This window comes from Salvelinus alpinus, chromosome 4 (genome assembly GCF_045679555.1).
Source record: "Salvelinus alpinus chromosome 4, SLU_Salpinus.1, whole genome shotgun sequence".
Taxonomy (NCBI): Eukaryota; Metazoa; Chordata; class Actinopteri; order Salmoniformes; family Salmonidae; genus Salvelinus; species Salvelinus alpinus.
In genome coordinates, this window is record NC_092089.1 from 15,584,384 (window position 1) to 15,606,294 (window position 21,911).

A 21,911-nucleotide genomic window follows, 5' to 3' on the forward strand; every position below is an offset into this window, starting at 1 on the left:
ATGAGACAGGATAGTACATTCACCTCCACATCAACACAGAGTAGGGTTGAGACAGGATAGTACATTCACTCCCCCCCCCCCCCCTCCATCAACACAGAGTAGGGATGAGACAGGATAGTACATTCACCTCCATCAACACAGAGTAGGGATGAGACAGGATAGTACATTCACCTCCATCAACACAGAGTAGGGTTGAGACAGGATAGTACATTCACTCCCCCCCCCTCCATCAACACAGAGTAGGGTTGAGACAGGATAGTACATTCACCTCCCATCAACACAGAGTAGGGTTGAGACAGGATAGTACATTCACCTCCATCAACACAGAGTAGGGTTGAGACAGGATAGTGCATTCACCTCCATCTACACAGAGTAGGGATGAGACAGGATAGTACATTCACCTCCATCAACACAGAGAAGGGTTGAGACAGGATAGTACATTCACCTCCATCAACACAGAGTAGGGATGAGACAGGATAGTACATTCACCTCCATCAACACAGAGTAAGGATGAGACAGGATAGTACATTCACCTCCATCAACACAGAGTAGGGTTGAGACAGGATAGTACATTCACCTCCATCAACACAGAGTAGGGATGAGACAGGATAGTACATTCACCTCCCCATCAACACAGAGTAGGGATGAGACAGGATAGTACATTCACCTCCCCATCAACACAGAGAAGGGATGAGACAGGATAGTACATTCACCCCCCTATCAACACAGAGAAGGGTTGAGACAGGATAGTACATTCACCACCACATCAACACAGAGTAGGGATGAGACAGGATAGTACATTCACCTCCATCAACACAGAGTAGGGATCAGACAGGATAGTACATTCACCTCCACATCAACACAGAGTAGGGATGAGACAGGATAGTACATTCAACTCCATCAACACAGAGTAGGGTTGAGACAGGATAGTACATTGACCTCCATCAACACAGAGTAGGGATGAGACAGGATAGTACATTCACCTCCCCATCAACACAGAGAAGGGATGAGACAGGATAGTACATTCACCTCCATCAACACAGAGTAGGGATGAGACAGGATAGTACATTCACCTCCCCATCAACACAGAGAAGGGTTGAGACAGGATAGTACATTCACCTCCATCAACACAGAGTAGGGATGAGACAGGAGAGTACATTCCCCCCCCCCCCCCCCCATCAACACAGAGTAGGGATGAGACAGGATAGTACATTCACCCCCCCCATCAACACAGAGTAGGGATGAGACAGGATAGTACATTCACCCCCCCCCCCATCAACACAGAGTAGGGTTGAGACAGGATAGTACATTCACCTCCCCATCAACACAGAGTAGGGTTGAGACAGGATAGTACATTCACCTCCATCAACACAGAGTAGGGATGAGACAGGATAGTACATTCACCCCCCCCCCCATCAACACAGAGTAGGGATGAGACAGGATAGTACATTCACCCCCCCCCCCCCCATCAACACAGAGTAGGGTTGAGACAGGATAGTACATTCACCCCCCCCCCCCATCAACACAGAGTAGGGTTGAGACAGGATAGTACATTCACCTCCATCAACACAGAGTAGGGATGAGACAGGATAGTACATTCACCTCCATCAACACAGAGTAGGGATGAGACAGGATAGTACATTCACCTCCACATCAACACAGAGTAGGGTTGAGACAGGATAGTACATTCACCTCCATCAACACAGAGTAGGGATGAGACAGGATAGTACATTCACCTCCATCAACACAGAGTAGGGATGAGACAGGATAGTACATTCACCTCCACATCAACACAGAGTAGGGTTGAGACAGGATAGTACATTCACTCCCCCCCCCTCCATCAACACAGAGTAGGGATGAGACAGGATAGTACATTCACCTCCATCAACACAGAGTAGGGATGAGACAGGATAGTACATTCACCTCCATCAACACAGAGTAGGGTTGAGACAGGATAGTACATTCACTCCCCCCCCCCCCTCCATCAACACAGAGTAGGGATGAGACAGGATAGTACATTCACCTCCCCATCAACACAGAGTAGGGTTGAGACAGGATAGTACATTCACCTCCCATCAACACAGAGTAGGGTTGAGACAGGATAGTACATTCACCTCCATCAACACAGAGTAGTGTTGAGACAGGATAGTACATTCACCTCCATCAACACAGAGTAGGGATGAGACAGGATAGTACATTCACCTCCATCAACACAGAGAAGGGTTGAGACAGGATAGTACATTCACCTCCATCAACACAGAGTAGGGATGAGACAGGATAGTACATTCACCTCCATCAACACAGAGTAAGGATGAGACAGGATAGTACATTCACCTCCATCAACACAGAGTAGGGTTGAGACAGGATAGTACATTCACCTCCCCATCAACACAGAGAAGGGATGAGACAGGATAGTACATTCACCTCCATCAACACAGAGTAGGGATGAGACAGGATAGTACATTCACCTCCCCATCAACACAGAGAAGGGTTGAGACAGGATAGTACATTCACCTCCATCAACACAGAGTAGGGATGAGACAGGATAGTACATTCACCCCCCCCCCCCATCAACACAGAGTAGGGATGAGACAGGATAGTACATTCACCCCCCCCATCAACACAGAGTAGGGATGAGACAGGATAGTACATTCACCCCCCCCCCCCATCAACACAGAGTAGGGTTGAGACAGGATAGTACATTCACCTCCCCATCAACACAGAGTAGGGTTGAGACAGGATAGTACATTCACCTCCATCAACACAGAGTAGGGATGAGACAGGATAGTACATTCACCCCCCCCCCCCCCATCAACACAGAGTAGGGATGAGACAGGATAGTACATTCACCCCCCCCCCCCCCCCCATCAACACAGAGTAGGGTTGAGACAGGATAGTACATTCACCCCCCCCCCCATCAACACAGAGTAGGGTTGAGACAGGATAGTACATTCACCTCCATCAACACAGAGTAGGGATGAGACAGGATAGTACATTCACCTCCATCAACACAGAGTAGGGATGAGACAGGATAGTACATTCACCTCCACATCAACACAGAGTAGGGTTGAGACAGGATAGTACATTCACCTCCATCAACACAGAGTAGGGATGAGACAGGATAGTACATTCACCTCCATCAACACAGAGTAGGGATGAGACAGGATAGTACATTCACCTCCACATCAACACAGAGTAGGGTTGAGACAGGATAGTACATTCACTCCCCCCCCCCCCTCCATCAACACAGAGTAGGGATGAGACAGGATAGTACATTCACCTCCATCAACACAGAGTAGGGATGAGACAGGATAGTACATTCACCTCCATCAACACAGAGTAGGGTTGAGACAGGATAGTACATTCACTCCCCCCCCCCCCCTCCATCAACACAGAGTAGGGTTGAGACAGGATAGTACATTCACCTCCCATCAACACAGAGTAGGGTTGAGACAGGATAGTACATTCACCTCCATCAACACAGAGTAGGGTTGAGACAGGATAGTACATTCACCTCCATCAACACAGAGTAGGGATGAGACAGGATAGTACATTCACCTCCATCAACACAGAGAAGGGTTGAGACAGGATAGTACATTCACCTCCATCAACACAGAGTAGGGATGAGACAGGATAGTACATTCACCTCCATCAACACAGAGTAAGGATGAGACAGGATAGTACATTCACCTCCATCAACACAGAGTAGGGTTGAGACAGGATAGTACATTCACCTCCACATCAACACAGAGTAGGGATGAGACAGGATAGTACATTCACCTCCATCAACACAGAGTAGGGATCAGACAGGATAGTACATTCACCCCCACATCAACACAGAGTAGGGATGAGACAGGATAGTACATTCACCTCCATCAACACAGAGTAGGGTTGAGACAGGATAGTACATTCACCCCCATCAACACAGAGTAGGGATGAGACAGGATAGTACATTCACCCCCCTATCAACACAGAGAAGGGTTGAGACAGGATAGTACATTCACCACCACATCAACACAGAGTAGGGATGAGACAGGATAGTACATTCACCTCCATCAACACAGAGTAGGGATCAGACAGGATAGTACATTCACCTCCACATCAACACAGAGTAGGGATGAGACAGGATAGTACATTCACCTCCATCAACACAGAGTAGGGATGAGACAGGATAGTACATTCACCTCCATCAACACAGAGAGGGGTTGAGACAGGATAGCACATTCACCTCCATCAACACAGAGTAGGGATGAGACAGGATAGTACATTCACCTCCATCAACACAGAGTAAGGATGAGACAGGATAGTACATTCACCTCCATCAACACAGAGTAGGGTTGAGACAGGATAGTACATTCACCTCCACATCAACACAGAGTAGGGATGAGACAGGATAGTACATTCACCTCCATCAACACAGAGTAGGGATCAGACAGGATAGTACATTCACCCCCACATCAACACAGAGTAGGGATGAGACAGGATAGTACATTCACCTCCATCAACACAGAGTAGGGTTGAGACAGGATAGTACATTCACCCCCATCAACACAGAGTAGGGATGAGACAGGATAGTACATTCACCCCCCTATCAACACAGAGAAGGGTTGAGACAGGATAGTACATTCACCACCACATCAACACAGCGTAGGGATGAGACAGGATAGTACATTCACCTCCACATCAACACAGAGTAGGGATGAGACAGGATAGTACATTCACCTCCATCAACACAGAGTAGGGATCAGACAGGATAGTACATTCACCTCCATCAACACAGAGTAGGAATGAGACAGGATAGTACATTCACCTCCATCAACACAGAGTAGAGTTGAGACAGGATAGTACATTCACCTCCATCAACACAGAGTAGGGATGAGACAGGATAGTACATTCACCTCCATCAACACAGAGTAGGGATGAGACAGGATAGTACATTCACCTCCCCATCAACACAGAGAAGGGATGAGACAGGATAGTACATTCACCCCCCTATCAACACAGAGAAGGGTTGAGACAGGATAGTACATTCACCACCACATCAACACAGAGTAGGGATGAGACAGGATAGTACATTCACCTCCATCAACACAGAGTAGGGATCAGACAGGATAGTACATTCACCCCCACATCAACACAGAGTAGGGATGAGACAGGATAGTACATTCAACTCCATCAACACAGAGTAGGGTTAAGACAGGATAGTACATTGACCTCCATCAACACAGAGTAGGGATGAGACAGGATAGTACATTCACCCCCCCCCCCCATCAACACAGAGTAGGGATGAGACAGGATAGTACATTCACCCCCCCCATCAACACAGAGTAGGGTTGAGACAGGATAGTACATTCACCTCCATCAACACAGAGAAGGGATGAGACAGGATAGTACATTCACCTCCATCAACACAGAGTAGGGATGAGACAGGATAGTACATTCACCCCCCCCATCAACACAGAGTAGGGTTGAGACAGGATAGTACATTCACCCCCCCCCCATCAACACAGAGTAGGGATAAGACAGGATAGTACATTCACCCCCCCCCCATCAACACAGAGTAGGGTTGAGACAGGATAGTACATTCACCTCCACATCAACACAGAGTAGGGATGAGACAGGATAGTACATTCACCTCCATCAACACAGAGTAGGGATGAGACAGGATAGTACATTCACCTCCCCATCAACACAGAGAAGGGTTGAGACAGGATAGTACATTCACCTCCATCAACACAGAGTAGGGATGAGACAGGATAGTACATTCACCCCCCCCCCCCATCAACACAGAGTAGGGATGAGACAGGATAGTACATTCACCCCCCCCATCAACACAGAGTAGGGTTGAGACAGGATAGTACATTCACCTCCACATCAACACAGAGTAGGGATGAGACAGGATAGTACATTCACCTCCATCAACACAGAGAAGGGATGAGACAGGATAGTACATTCACCTCCATCAACACAGAGTAGGGATGAGACAGGATAGTACATTCACCCCCCCCCCATCAACACAGAGTAGGGTTGAGACAGGATAGTACATTCACCCCCCCCCCATCAACACAGAGTAGGGATAAGACAGGATAGTACATTCACCCCCCCCATCAACACAGAGTAGGGTTGAGACAGGATAGTACATTCACCTCCCCATCAACACAGAGTAGGGTTGAGACAGGATAGTACATTCACCTCCATCAACACAGAGTAGGGATGAGACAGGATAGTACATTCACCCCCCCCCCCATCAACACAGATTAGGGATGAGACAGGATAGTACATTCACCCCCCCCCCCCCCATCAACACAGAGTAGGGTTGAGACAGGATAGTACATTCACCTCCATCAACACAGAGTAGGGATGAGACAGGATAGTACATTCACCTCCATCAACACAGAGTAGGGATGAGACAGGATAGTACATTCACCTCCACATCAACACAGAGTAGAGTTGAGACAGGATAGTACATTCACCTCCATCAACACAGAGTAGGGATGAGACAGGATAGTACATTCACCTCCATCAACACAGAGTAGGGATGAGACAGGATAGTACATTCACCTCCATCAACACAGAGTAGGGATCAGACAGGATAGTACATTCACCTCCATCAACACAGAGTAGGGATGAGACAGGATAGTACATTCACCTCCCCATCAACACAGAGTAGGGATGAGACAGGATAGTACATTCACCACCACATCAACACAGAGTAGGGATGAGACAGGATAGTACATTCACCTCCATCAACACAGAGTAGGGATCAGACAGGATAGTACATTCACCTCCACATCAACACAGAGTAGGGATGAGACAGGATAGTACATTCAACTCCATCAACACAGAGTAGGGTTGAGACAGGATAGTACATTGACCTCCATCAACACAGAGTAGGGATGAGACAGGATAGTACATTCACCTCCCCATCAACACAGAGAAGGGATGAGACAGGATAGTACATTCACCTCCATCAACACAGAGTAGGGATGAGACAGGATAGTACATTCACCTCCCCATCAACACAGAGAAGGGTTGAGACAGGATAGTACATTCACCTCCATCAACACAGAGTAGGGATGAGACAGGATAGTACATTCACCCCCCCCCCCCCATCAACACAGAGTAGGGATGAGACAGGATAGTACATTCACCCCCCCCATCAACACAGAGTAGGGATGAGACAGGATAGTACATTCACCCCCCCCCCCATCAACACAGAGTAGGGTTGAGACAGGATAGTACATTCACCTCCCCATCAACACAGAGTAGGGTTGAGACAGGATAGTACATTCACCTCCATCAACACAGAGTAGGAATGAGACAGGATAGTACATTCACCCCCCTATCAACACAGAGTAGGGATGAGACAGGATAGTACATTCACCCCCCCCATCAACACAGAGTAGGGATGAGACAGGATAGTACATTCACCCCCCCCCCCATCAACACAGAGTAGGGATGAGACAGGATAGTACATTCACCTCCATCAACACAGAGTAGGGATCAGACAGGATAGTACATTCACCTCCACATCAACACAGAGTAGGGATGAGACAGGATAGTACATTCAACTCCATCAACACAGAGTAGGGTTAAGACAGGATAGTACATTGACCTCCATCAACACAGAGTAGGGATGAGACAGGATAGTACATTCACCCCCCCCCATCAACACAGAGTAGGGATGAGACAGGATAGTACATTCACCCCCCCCATCAACACAGAGTAGGGGTGAGACAGGATAGTACATTCACCTCCACATCAACACAGAGTAGGGATGAGACAGGATAGTACATTCACCTCCATCAACACAGAGTAGGGATGAGACAGGATAGTACATTCACCTCCCCATCAACACAGAGAAGGGTTGAGACAGGATAGTACATTCTTCTCCATCAACACAGAGTAGGGATGAGACAGGATAGTACATTCACCCCCCCCCCCCCCCCATCAACACAGAGTAGGGATGAGACAGGATAGTACATTCACCCCCCCCATCAACACAGAGTAGGGTTGAGACAGGATAGTACATTCACCTCCACATCAACACAGAGTAGGGATGAGACAGGATAGTACATTCACCTCCATCAACACAGAGAAGGGATGAGACAGGATAGTACATTCACCTCCATCAACACAGAGTAGGGATGAGACAGGATAGTACATTCACCCCCCCCCCATCAACACAGAGTAGGGTTGAGACAGGATAGTACATTCACCCCCCCCCCCCCATCAACACAGAGTAGGGATAAGACAGGATAGTACATTCACCCCCCCCCATCAACACAGAGTAGGGTTGAGACAGGATAATACATTCACCTCCCCATCAACACAGAGTAGGGTTGAGACAGGATAGTACATTCACCTCCATCAACACAGAGTAGGGATGAGACAGGAGAGTACATTCACCCCCCCCATCAACACAGAGTAGGGATGAGACAGGATAGTACATTCACCCCCCCCATCAACACAGATTAGGGATGAGACAGGATAGTACATTCACCCCCCCCCCCCCCCCCCATCAACACAGAGTAGGGTTGAGACAGGATAGTACATTCCCCCCCCCCTCCCCATCAACACAGAGTAGGGTTGAGACAGGATAGTACATTCACCTCCATCAACACAGAGTAGGGATGAGACAGGATAGTACATTCACCTCCATCAACACAGAGTAGGGATGAGACAGGATAGTACATTCACCTCCACATCAACACAGAGTAGAGTTGAGACAGGATAGTACATTCACCTCCACATCAACACAGGGTAGAGTTGAGACAGGATAGTACATTCACCTCCATCAACAAAGAGTAGGGATGAGACAGGATAGTACATTCACCTCCATCAACACAGAGTAGGGATCAGACAGGATAGTACATTCACCTCCATCAACACAGAGTAGGGATGAGACAGGATAGTACATTCACCTCCATCAACACAAAGTAGGGATGAGACAGGATAGTACATTCACCTCCACATCAACACAGAGTAGGGTTGAGACAGGATAGTACATTCACCTCCATCAACACAGCGTAGGGATGAGACAGGATAGTACATTCACCTCCATCAACACAGAGTAGGGATGAGACAGGATAGTACATTCACCTCCACATCAACACAGAGTAGGGTTGAGACAGGATAGTACATTCACCCCCCCATCAACACAGAGTAGGGATGAGACAGGATAGTACATTCACCTCCATCAACACAGAGTAGGGTTGAGACAGGATAGTACATTCACTCCCCCCCCCCCTCCATCAACACAGAGTAGGGTTGAGACAGGATAGTACATTCACCCCCCCCCATCAACACAGAGTAGGGATGAGACAGGATAGTACATTCACCCCCCCCCCATCAACACAGAGTAGGGTTGAGACAGGATAGTACATTCGCCTCCCCATCAACACAGAGTAGGGTTGAGACAGGATAGTACATTCACCTCCATCAACACAGAGTAGGGATGAGACAGGATAGTACATTCACCCCCCTATCAACACAGAGAAGGGTTGAGACAGGATAGTACATTCACCACCACATCAACACAGAGTAGGGATGAGACAGGATAGTACATTCACCTCCATCAACACAGAGTAGGGATCAGACAGGATAGTACATTCACCTCCACATCAACACAGAGTAGGGATGAGACAGGATAGTACATTCAACTCCATCAACACAGAGTAGGGTTAAGACAGGATAGTACATTGACCTCCATCAACACAGAGTAGGGATGAGACAGGATAGTACATTCACCCCCCCCCATCAACACAGAGTAGGGATGAGACAGGATAGTACATTCACCCCCCCCATCAACACAGAGTAGGGTTGAGACAGGATAGTACATTCACCTCCACATCAACACAGAGTAGGGATGAGACAGGATAGTACATTCACCTCCATCAACACAGAGTAGGGATGAGACAGGATAGTACATTCACCTCCCCATCAACACAGAGAAGGGTTGAGACAGGATAGTACATTCTTCTCCATCAACACAGAGTAGGGATGAGACAGGATAGTACATTCACCCCCCCCCCCCCCATCAACACAGAGTAGGGATGAGACAGGATAGTACATTCACCCCCCCCATCAACACAGAGTAGGGTTGAGACAGGATAGTACATTCACCTCCACATCAACACAGAGTAGGGATGAGACAGGATAGTACATTCACCTCCATCAACACAGAGAAGGGATGAGACAGGATAGTACATTCACCTCCATCAACACAGAGTAGGGATGAGACAGGATAGTACATTCACCCCCCCCCCCATCAACACAGAGTAGGGTTGAGACAGGATAGTACATTCACCCCCCCCCCATCAACACAGAGTAGGGATAAGACAGGATAGTACATTCACCCCCCCCCATCAACACAGAGTAGGGTTGAGACAGGATAATACATTCACCTCCCCATCAACACAGAGTAGGGTTGAGACAGGATAGTACATTCACCTCCATCAACACAGAGTAGGGATGAGACAGGATAGTACATTCACCCCCCCCCCATCAACACAGAGTAGGGATGAGACAGGATAGTACATTCACCCCCCCCCCCCCCCCCATCAACACAGATTAGGGATGAGACAGGATAGTACATTCACCCCCCCCCCCCCCCATCAACACAGAGTAGGGTTGAGACAGGATAGTACATTCCCCCCCCCCCCTCCCCATCAACACAGAGTAGGGTTGAGACAGGATAGTACATTCACCTCCATCAACACAGAGTAGGGATGAGACAGGATAGTACATTCACCTCCATCAACACAGAGTAGGGATGAGACAGGATAGTACATTCACCTCCACATCAACACAGAGTAGAGTTGAGACAGGATAGTACATTCACCTCCACATCAACACAGGGTAGAGTTGAGACAGGATAGTACATTCACCTCCATCAACACAGAGTAGGGATGAGACAGGATAGTACATTCACCTCCATCAACACAGAGTAGGGATCAGACAGGATAGTACATTCACCTCCATCAACACAGAGTAGGGATGAGACAGGATAGTACATTCACCTCCATCAACACAGAGTAGGGATGAGACAGGATAGTACATTCACCTCCACATCAACACAGAGTAGGGTTGAGACAGGATAGTACATTCACCTCCATCAACACAGCGTAGGGATGAGACAGGATAGTACATTCACCTCCATCAACACAGAGTAGGGATGAGACAGGATAGTACATTCACCTCCACATCAACACAGAGTAGGGTTGAGACAGGATAGTACATTCACCCCCCCATCAACACAGAGTAGGGATGAGACAGGATAGTACATTCACCTCCATCAACACAGAGTAGGGTTGAGACAGGATAGTACATTCACTCCCCCCCCCCCCTCCATCAACACAGAGTAGGGTTGAGACAGGATAGTACATTCACCCCCCCCCATCAACACAGAGTAGGGATGAGACAGGATAGTACATTCACCCCCCCCCCATCAACACAGAGTAGGGTTGAGACAGGATAGTACATTCACCTCCCCATCAACACAGAGTAGGGTTGAGACAGGATAGTACATTCACCTCCATCAACACAGAGTAGGGATGAGACAGGATGAGACAGGATAGTACATTCACCCCCCCCCCCCCCCCCATCAACACAGAGTAGGGATGAGACAGGATAGTACATTCACCCCCCCCCCCCATCAACACAGAGTAGGGATGAGACAGGATAGTACATTCACCCCCCCCCCCCCCCATCAACACAGAGTAGGGTTGAGACAGGATAGTACATTCACCCCCCCCCCCCCCCCCCCATCAACACAGAGTAGGGTTGAGACAGGATAGTACATTCACCTCCATCAACACAGAGTAGGGATGAGACAGGATAGTACATTCACCTCCATCAACACAGAGTAGGGATGAGACAGGATAGTACATTCACCTCCACATCAACACAGGGTAGAGTTGAGACAGGATAGTACATTCACCTCCATCAACACAGAGTAGGGATGAGACAGGATAGTACATTCACCTCCATCAACACAGAGTAGGGATCAGACAGGATAGTACATTCACCTCCATCAACACAGAGTTGGGATGAGACAGGATAGTACATTCACCTCCCCATCAACACAGAGTAGGGATGAGACAGGATAGTACATTCACCTCCCCATCAACACAGAGAAGGGATGAGACAGGATAGTACATTCACCCCCCTATCAACACAGAGAAGGGTTGAGACAGGATAGTACATTCACCACCACATCAACACAGAGTAGGGATGAGACAGGATAGTACATTCACCTCCATCAACACAGAGTAGGGATCAGACAGGATAGTACATTCACCTCCACATCAACACAGAGTAGGGATGAGACAGGATAGTACATTCAACTCCATCAACACAGAGTAGGGTTAAGACAGGATAGTACATTGACCTCCATCAACACAGAGTAGGGATGAGACAGGATAGTACATTCACCCCCCCCCCATCAACACAGAGTAGGGATGAGACAGGATAGTACATTCACCCCCCCCCATCAACACAGAGTAGGGTTGAGACAGGATAGTACATTCACCTCCACATCAACACAGAGTAGGGATGAGACAGGATAGTACATTCACCTCCATCAACACAGAGTAGGGATGAGACAGGATAGTACATTCACCTCCCCATCAACACAGAGAAGGGTTGAGACAGGATAGTACATTCACCTCCATCAACACAGAGTAGGGATGAGACAGGATAGTACATTCACCCCCCCCCCCCCCCCCCATCAACACAGAGTAGGGATGAGACAGGATAGTACATTCACCCCCCCATCAACACAGAGTAGGGTTGAGACAGGATAGTACATTCACCTCCACATCAACACAGAGTAGGGATGAGACAGGATAGTACATTCACCTCCATCAACACAGAGAAGGGATGAGACAGGATAGTACATTCACCTCCATCAACACAGAGTAGGGATGAGACAGGATAGTACATTCACCCCCCCCCCCATCAACACAGAGTAGGGTTGAGACAGGATAGTACATTCACCCCCCCCCATCAACACAGAGTAGGGATGAGACAGGATAGTACATTCACCCCCCCCCCCATCAACACAGAGTAGGGTTGAGACAGGATAGTACATTCACCTCCCCATCAACACAGAGTAGGGTTGAGACAGGATAGTACATTCACCTCCCCATCAACACAGAGAAGGGATGAGACAGGATAGTACATTCACCTCCCCATCAACACAGAGAAGGGATGAGACAGGATAGTACATTCACCCCCCTATCAACACAGAGAAGGGTTGAGACAGGATAGTACATTCACCACCACATCAACACAGAGTAGGGATGAGACAGGATAGTACATTCACCTCCATCAACACAGAGTAGGGATCAGACAGGATAGTACATTCACCTCCACATCAACACAGAGTAGGGATGAGACAGGATAGTACATTCAACTCCATCAACACAGAGTAGGGTTAAGACAGGATAGTACATTGACCTCCATCAACACAGAGTAGGGATGAGACAGGATAGTACATTCACCCCCCCCCCCATCAACACAGAGTAGGGATGAGACAGGATAGTACATTCACCCCCCCCATCAACACAGAGTAGGGTTGAGACAGGATAGTACATTCACCTCCACATCAACACAGAGTAGGGATGAGACAGGATAGTACATTCACCTCCATCAACACAGAGTAGGGATGAGACAGGATAGTACATTCACCTCCCCATCAACAGAGAAGGGTTGAGACAGGATAGTACATTCACCTCCATCAACACAGAGTAGGGATGAGACAGGATAGTACATTCACCCCCCCCCCCCCCCCATCAACACAGAGTAGGGATGAGACAGGATAGTACATTCACCCCCCCATCAACACAGAGTAGGGTTGAGACAGGATAGTACATTCACCTCCACATCAACACAGAGTAGGGATGAGACAGGATAGTACATTCACCTCCATCAACACAGAGAAGGGATGAGACAGGATAGTACATTCACCTCCATCAACACAGAGTAGGGATGAGACAGGATAGTACATTCACCCCCCCCCATCAACACAGAGTAGGGTTGAGACAGGATAGTACATTCACCCCCCCCCATCAACACAGAGTAGGGATGAGACAGGATAGTACATTCACCCCCCCCCCCATCAACAAAGAGTAGGGTTGAGACAGGATAGTACATTCACCTCCCCATCAACACAGAGTAGGGTTGAGACAGGATAGTACATTCACCTCCATCAACACAGAGTAGGGATGAGACAGGATAGTACATTCACCTCCCCATCAACAGAGAAGGGTTGAGACAGGATAGTACATTCACCTCCATCAACACAGAGTAGGGATGAGACAGGATAGTACATTCACCCCCCCCCCCCCATCAACACAGAGTAGGGATGAGACAGGATAGTACATTCACCCCCCCATCAACACAGAGTAGGGTTGAGACAGGATAGTACATTCACCTCCACATCAACACAGAGTAGGGATGAGACAGGATAGTACATTCACCTCCATCAACACAGAGAAGGGATGAGACAGGATAGTACATTCACCTCCATCAACACAGAGTAGGGATGAGACAGGATAGTACATTCACCCCCCCCCATCAACACAGAGTAGGGTTGAGACAGGATAGTACATTCACCCCCCCCCATCAACACAGAGTAGGGATGAGACAGGATAGTACATTCACCCCCCCCCCCCATCAACAAAGAGTAGGGTTGAGACAGGATAGTACATTCACCTCCCCATCAACACAGAGTAGGGTTGAGACAGGATAGTACATTCACCTCCATCAACACAGAGTAGGGATGAGACAGGATAGTACATTCACCCCCCCCCCCCCCCCCCCCATCAACACAGAGTAGGGATGAGACAGGATAGTACATTCACCCCCCCCCCCCATCAACACAGAGTAGGGTTGAGACAGGATAGTACATTCACCCCCCCCCCCCCATCAACACAGAGTAGGGTTGAGACAGGATAGTACATTCACCCCCCCCCCCATCAACACAGAGTAGGGTTGAGACAGGATAGTACATTCACCTCCATCAACACAGAGTAGGGATGAGACAGGATAGTACATTCACCTCCATCAACACAGAGTAGGGATGAGACAGGATAGTACATTCACCTCCACATCAACACAGAGTAGGGTTGAGACAGGATAGTACATTCACCTCCATCAACACAGAGTAGGGATGAGACAGGATAGTACATTCACCTCCATCAACACAGAGTAGGGATGAGACAGGATAGTACATTCACCCCCCCCCCATCAACACAGAGTAGGGATGAGACAGGATAGTACATTCACCCCCCCCCATCAACACAGAGTAGGGTTGAGACAGGATAGTACATTCACCTCCACATCAACACAGAGTAGGGATGAGACAGGATAGTACATTCACCTCCATCAACACAGAGTAGGGATGAGACAGGATAGTACATTCACCTCCCCATCAACACAGAGAAGGGTTGAGACAGGATAGTACATTCACCTCCATCAACACAGAGTAGGGATGAGACAGGATAGTACATTCACCCCCCCCCCCCCCCCATCAACACAGAGTAGGGATGAGACAGGATAGTACATTCACCCCCCCATCAACACAGAGTAGGGTTGAGACAGGATAGTACATTCACCTCCACATCAACACAGAGTAGGGATGAGACAGGATAGTACATTCACCTCCATCAACACAGAGAAGGGATGAGACAGGATAGTACATTCACCTCCATCAACACAGAGTAGGGATGAGACAGGATAGTACATTCACCCCCCCCCCCCATCAACACAGAGTAGGGTTGAGACAGGATAGTACATTCACCCCCCCCCATCAACACAGAGTAGGGATGAGACAGGATAGTACATTCACCCCCCCCCCCATCAACACAGAGTAGGGTTGAGACAGGATAGTACATTCACCTCCCCATCAACACAGAGTAGGGTTGAGACAGGATAGTACATTCACCTCCCCATCAACACAGAGAAGGGATGAGACAGGATAGTACATTCACCTCCCCATCAACACAGAGAAGGGATGAGACAGGATAGTACATTCACCCCCCTATCAACACAGAGAAGGGTTGAGACAGGATAGTACATTCACCACCACATCAACACAGAGTAGGGATGAGACAGGATAGTACATTCACCTCCATCAACACAGAGTAGGGATCAGACAGGATAGTACATTCACCTCCACATCAACACAGAGTAGGGATGAGACAGGATAGTACATTCAACTCCATCAACACAGAGTAGGGTTAAGACAGGATAGTACATTGACCTCCATCAACACAGAGTAGGGATGAGACAGGATAGTACATTCACCCCCCCCCCCATCAACACAGAGTAGGGATGAGACAGGATAGTACATTCACCCCCCCCATCAACACAGAGTAGGGTTGAGACAGGATAGTACATTCACCTCCACATCAACACAGAGTAGGGATGAGACAGGATAGTACATTCACCTCCATCAACACAGAGTAGGGATGAGACAGGATAGTACATTCACCTCCCCATCAACAGAGAAGGGTTGAGACAGGATAGTACATTCACCTCCATCAACACAGAGTAGGGATGAGACAGGATAGTACATTCACCCCCCCCCCCCCCATCAACACAGAGTAGGGATGAGACAGGATAGTACATTCACCCCCCCATCAACACAGAGTAGGGTTGAGACAGGATAGTACATTCACCTCCACATCAACACAGAGTAGGGATGAGACAGGATAGTACATTCACCTCCATCAACACAGAGAAGGGATGAGACAGGATAGTACATTCACCTCCATCAACACAGAGTAGGGATGAGACAGGATAGTACATTCACCCCCCCCCATCAACACAGAGTAGGGTTGAGACAGGATAGTACATTCACCCCCCCCCATCAACACAGAGTAGGGATGAGACAGGATAGTACATTCACCCCCCCCCCCATCAACAAAGAGTAGGGTTGAGACAGGATAGTACATTCACCTCCCCATCAACACAGAGTAGGGTTGAGACAGGATAGTACATTCACCTCCATCAACACAGAGTAGGGATGAGACAGGATAGTACATTCACCTCCCCATCAACAGAGAAGGGTTGAGACAGGATAGTACATTCACCTCCATCAACACAGAGTAGGGATGAGACAGGATAGTACATTCACCCCCCCCCCCCCCCATCAACACAGAGTAGGGATGAGACAGGATAGTACATTCACCCCCCCATCAACACAGAGTAGGGTTGAGACAGGATAGTACATTCACCTCCACATCAACACAGAGTAGGGATGAGACAGGATAGTACATTCACCTCCATCAACACAGAGAAGGGATGAGACAGGATAGTACATTCACCTCCATCAACACAGAGTAGGGATGAGACAGGATAGTACATTCACCCCCCCCCATCAACACAGAGTAGGGTTGAGACAGGATAGTACATTCACCCCCCCCCATCAACACAGAGTAGGGATGAGACAGGATAGTACATTCACCCCCCCCCCCCATCAACAAAGAGTAGGGTTGAGACAGGATAGTACATTCACCTCCCCATCAACACAGAGTAGGGTTGAGACAGGATAGTACATTCACCTCCATCAACACAGAGTAGGGATGAGACAGGATAGTACATTCACCCCCCCCCCCCCATCAACACAGAGTAGGGATGAGACAGGATAGTACATTCACCCCCCCCCCCCATCAACACAGAGTAGGGTTGAGACAGGATAGTACATTCACCCCCCCCCCCCCATCAACACAGAGTAGGGTTGAGACAGGATAGTACATTCACCCCCCCCCCCATCAACACAGAGTAGGGTTGAGACAGGATAGTACATTCACCTCCATCAACACAGAGTAGGGATGAGACAGGATAGTACATTCACCTCCATCAACACAGAGTAGGGATGAGACAGGATAGTACATTCACCTCCACATCAACACAGAGTAGGGTTGAGACAGGATAGTACATTCACCTCCATCAACACAGAGTAGGGATGAGACAGGATAGTACATTCACCTCCATCAACACAGAGTAGGGATGAGACAGGATAGTACATTCACCTCCACATCAACACAGAGTAGGGTTGAGACAGGATAGTACATTCACCCCCCCATCAACACAGAGTAGGGATGAGACAGGATAGTACATTCACCTCCATCAACACAGAGTAGGGTTGAGACAGGATAGTACATTCACTCCCCCCCCCCTCCATCAACACAGAGTAGGGTTGAGACAGGATAGTACATTCACCCCCCCATCAACACAGAGTAGGGATGAGACAGGATAGTACATTCACCCCCCCCATCAACACAGAGTAGGGTTGAGACAGGATAGTACATTCACCTCCACATCAACACAGAGTATGGATGAGACAGGATAGTACATTCACCTCCATCAACACAGAGAAGGGATGAGACAGGATAGTACATTCACCTCCATCAACACAGAGTAGGGATGAGACAGGATAGTACATTCACCCCCCCCCCCATCAACACAGAGTAGGGTTGAGAAAGGGGAGGACATTCCCCCCCCCCCCCCCATCAACACAGAGTAGGGATGAGACAGGATAGGACATTCACCCCCCCCCCCCATCAACACAGAGTAGGGTTGAAACAGGATAGTACATTCACCTCCCCATCAACACAGAGTAGGGTTGAGACAGGATAGTACATTCACCTCCATCAACACAGAGTAGGGATGAGACAGGATAGTACATTCACCCCCCCCCCCCCCCCCATCAACACAGAGTAGGGATGAGACAGGATAGTACATTCACCCCCCCCCCCCCCCCATCAACACAGAGTAGGGATGAGACAGGATAGTACATTCACCCCCCCCCCCCCATCAACACAGAGTAGGGTTGAGACAGGATAGTACATTCACCCCCCCCCCCCCATCAACACAGAGTAGGGTTGAGACAGGATAGTACATTCACCTCCATCAACACAGAGTAGGGATGAGACAGGATAGTACATTCACCTCCATCAACACAGAGTAGGGATGAGACAGGATAGTACATTCACCTCCACATCAACACAGAGTAGGGTTGAGACAGGATAGTACATTCACCTCCATCAACACAGAGTAGGGATGAGACAGGATAGTACATTCACCTCCATCAACACAGAGTAGGGATGAGACAGGATAGTACATTCACCTCCACATCAACACAGAGTAGGGTTGAGACAGGATAGTACATTCACCCCCCCATCAACACAGAGTAGGGATGAGACAGGATAGTACATTCACCTCCATCAACACAGAGTAGGGTTGAGACAGGATAGTACATTCACCTCCACATCAACACAGAGTAGGGTTGAGACAGGATAGTACATTCCCCCCCCCATCAACACAGAGTAGGGATGAGACAGGATAGTACATTCACCTCCACATCAACACAGAGTAGGGATGAGACAGGATAGTACTGGTTATCTAGCTGCGGGAGAACTGACTATCCGTCTCTGTCTCAGATACAGTAGCACCCTATCCACTATACAGTGCAGGTCTTCTGATCAGGGCCCATAGGCCTCTACATAGAGTAGTGCACTACGTAGGGAATATGGTGCCATTAGGGACCCATTCCTAGTCTAACTACAGAGAGAATTGACTGTCGGTCTTGACATAATATAGACAAACCTGAATTCTAGAGGTCAACTGAGTTAGTTTCAGAGAGAGAGAGAGAAGCTGATCCTAAACCTGAATTCTAGAGGTCAACTGAGTTAGTTTCAGAGAGAGAGAAGCTGATCCTAAACCTGAATTCTAGAGGTCAACTGAGGTAGTTTCAGAGAGAGAGAGAGAAGCTGATCCTAAACCTGAATTCTAGAGGTCAGCTGAGTTAGTTTCAGAGAGAGAGAGAGAAGCTGATCCTAAACCTGAATTCTAGAGGTCAACTGAGTTAGTTTCAGAGAGAGAGAGAGAGAAGCTGATCCTAAACCTGAATTCTAGAGGTCAGCTGAGTTAGTTTCAGAGAGAGAGAGAATCTGATCCTAAACCTGAATTCTAGAGGTCAGCTGAGTTAGTTTCAGAGAGACGTAGAAGCTGATCCTAAACCTGAATTCTAGAGGTCAACTGAGTTAGTTTCAGAGAGAGAGAGAGAAGCTGATCCTAAACCTGAATTCTAGAGGTCAACTGAGTTAGTTTCAGAGAGAGAGAGAGAAGCTGATCCTAAACCTGAATTCCAGAGGTCAGCTGAGTTAGTTTCAGAGAGAGAGAGAGAAGCTGATCCTAAACCTGAATTCTAGAGGTCAGCTGAGTTAGTTTCAGAGAGAGAGAGAGAAGCTGATCCTAAACCTGAATTCCAAAGGTCAGCTGAGTTAGTTTCAGAGAGAGAGAGAGAGAAGCTGATCCTAAACCTGAATTCCAGAGGTCAGCTGAGTTAGTTTCAGAGAGAGAGAGAGAAGCTGATCCTAAACCTGAATTCCAGAGGTCAGCTGAGTTAGTTTCAGAGAGACGTAGAAGCTGATCCTAAACCTGAATTCTAGAGGTCAACTGAGTTAGTTTCAGAGAGAGAGAGAGAAGCTGATCCTAAACCTGAATTCCAAAGGTCAGCTGAGTTAGTTTCAGAGAGAGAGAGAGAAGCTGATCCTAAACCTGAATTCCAGAGGTCAGCTGAGTTAGTTTCAGAGAGAGAGAGAGAAGCTGATCCTAAACCTGAATTCTAGAGGTCAGCTGAGTTAGTTTCAGAGAGAGAGAGAGAGAAGCTGATCCTAAACCTGAATTCCAGAGGTCAGCTGAGTTAGTTTCAGAGAGAGAGAGAGAAGCTGATCCTAAACCTGAATTCCAGAGGTCAGCTGAGTTAGTTTCAGAGAGACGTAGAAGCTGATCCTAAACCTGAATTCTAGAGGTCAGCTGAGTTAGTTTCAGAGAGAGAGAAGCTGATCCTAAACCTGAATTCCAAAGGTCAGCTGAGTTAGTTTCAGAGAGACGTAGAAGCTGATCCTAAACCTGAATTCCAAAGGTCAGCTGAGTTAGTTTCAGAGAGAGAGAGAGAAGCTGATCCTAAACCTGAATTCCAGAGGTCAGCTGAGTTAGTTTCAGAGAGAGAGAGAGAAGCTGATCCTAAACCTGAATTCCAGAGGTCAGCTGAGTTAGTTTCAGAGAGAGAGAGAGAAGCTGATCCTAAACCTGAATTCTAGAGGTCAGCTGAGTTAGTTTCAGAGAGAGAGAGAGAAGCTGATCCTAAACCTGAATTCCAGAGGTCAGCTGAGTTAGTTTCAGAGAGACGTAGAAGCTGATCCTAAACCTGAATTCTAGAGGTCAGCTGAGTTAGTTTCAGAGAGAGAGAAGCTGATCCTAAACCTGAATTCCAAAGGTCAGCTGAGTTAGTTTCAGAGAGAGAGAGAGAAGCTGATCCTAAACCTGAATTCTAGAGGTCAGCTGAGTTAGTTTCAGAGAGAGAGAAGCTGATCCTAAACCTGAATTCCAGAGGTCAGCTGAGTTAGTTTCAGAGAGAGAGAGAGAAGCTGATCCTAAACCTGAATTCCAGAGGTCAACTGAGTTAGTTTCAGAGAGAGAGAGAGAAGCTGATCCTAAACCTGAATTCTAGAGGTCAACTGAGTTAGTTTCAGAGAGAGAGAGAAGCTGATCCTAAATTAGGTGGGAAAAACATTACACTAGGTGTCAACATTAATGAAAATATCGACAACAGAACGTAAACGTGACAGGGCTGGACTGGCCTTAAAGTCACATGTAATTGGACTATTCCCTCTAGTAAATAAAAATGTGACATGTTCCCCTCCACCCTCGGTCCAGAATGCTAATCTGGTGGCTGGTGTTAAAATGTCAAGGTGGAATAATTTTGAGCAGGTATTCCCAGTTTCCTGTTTCCTCCTTACCCCGGGGTATTCAGAAAGGTCAGCCATACGGTTCACTTATTTGATGTCAACATTTCACCAGGAATCAATGGCACATTTCGTGATGAAAGATAAGTA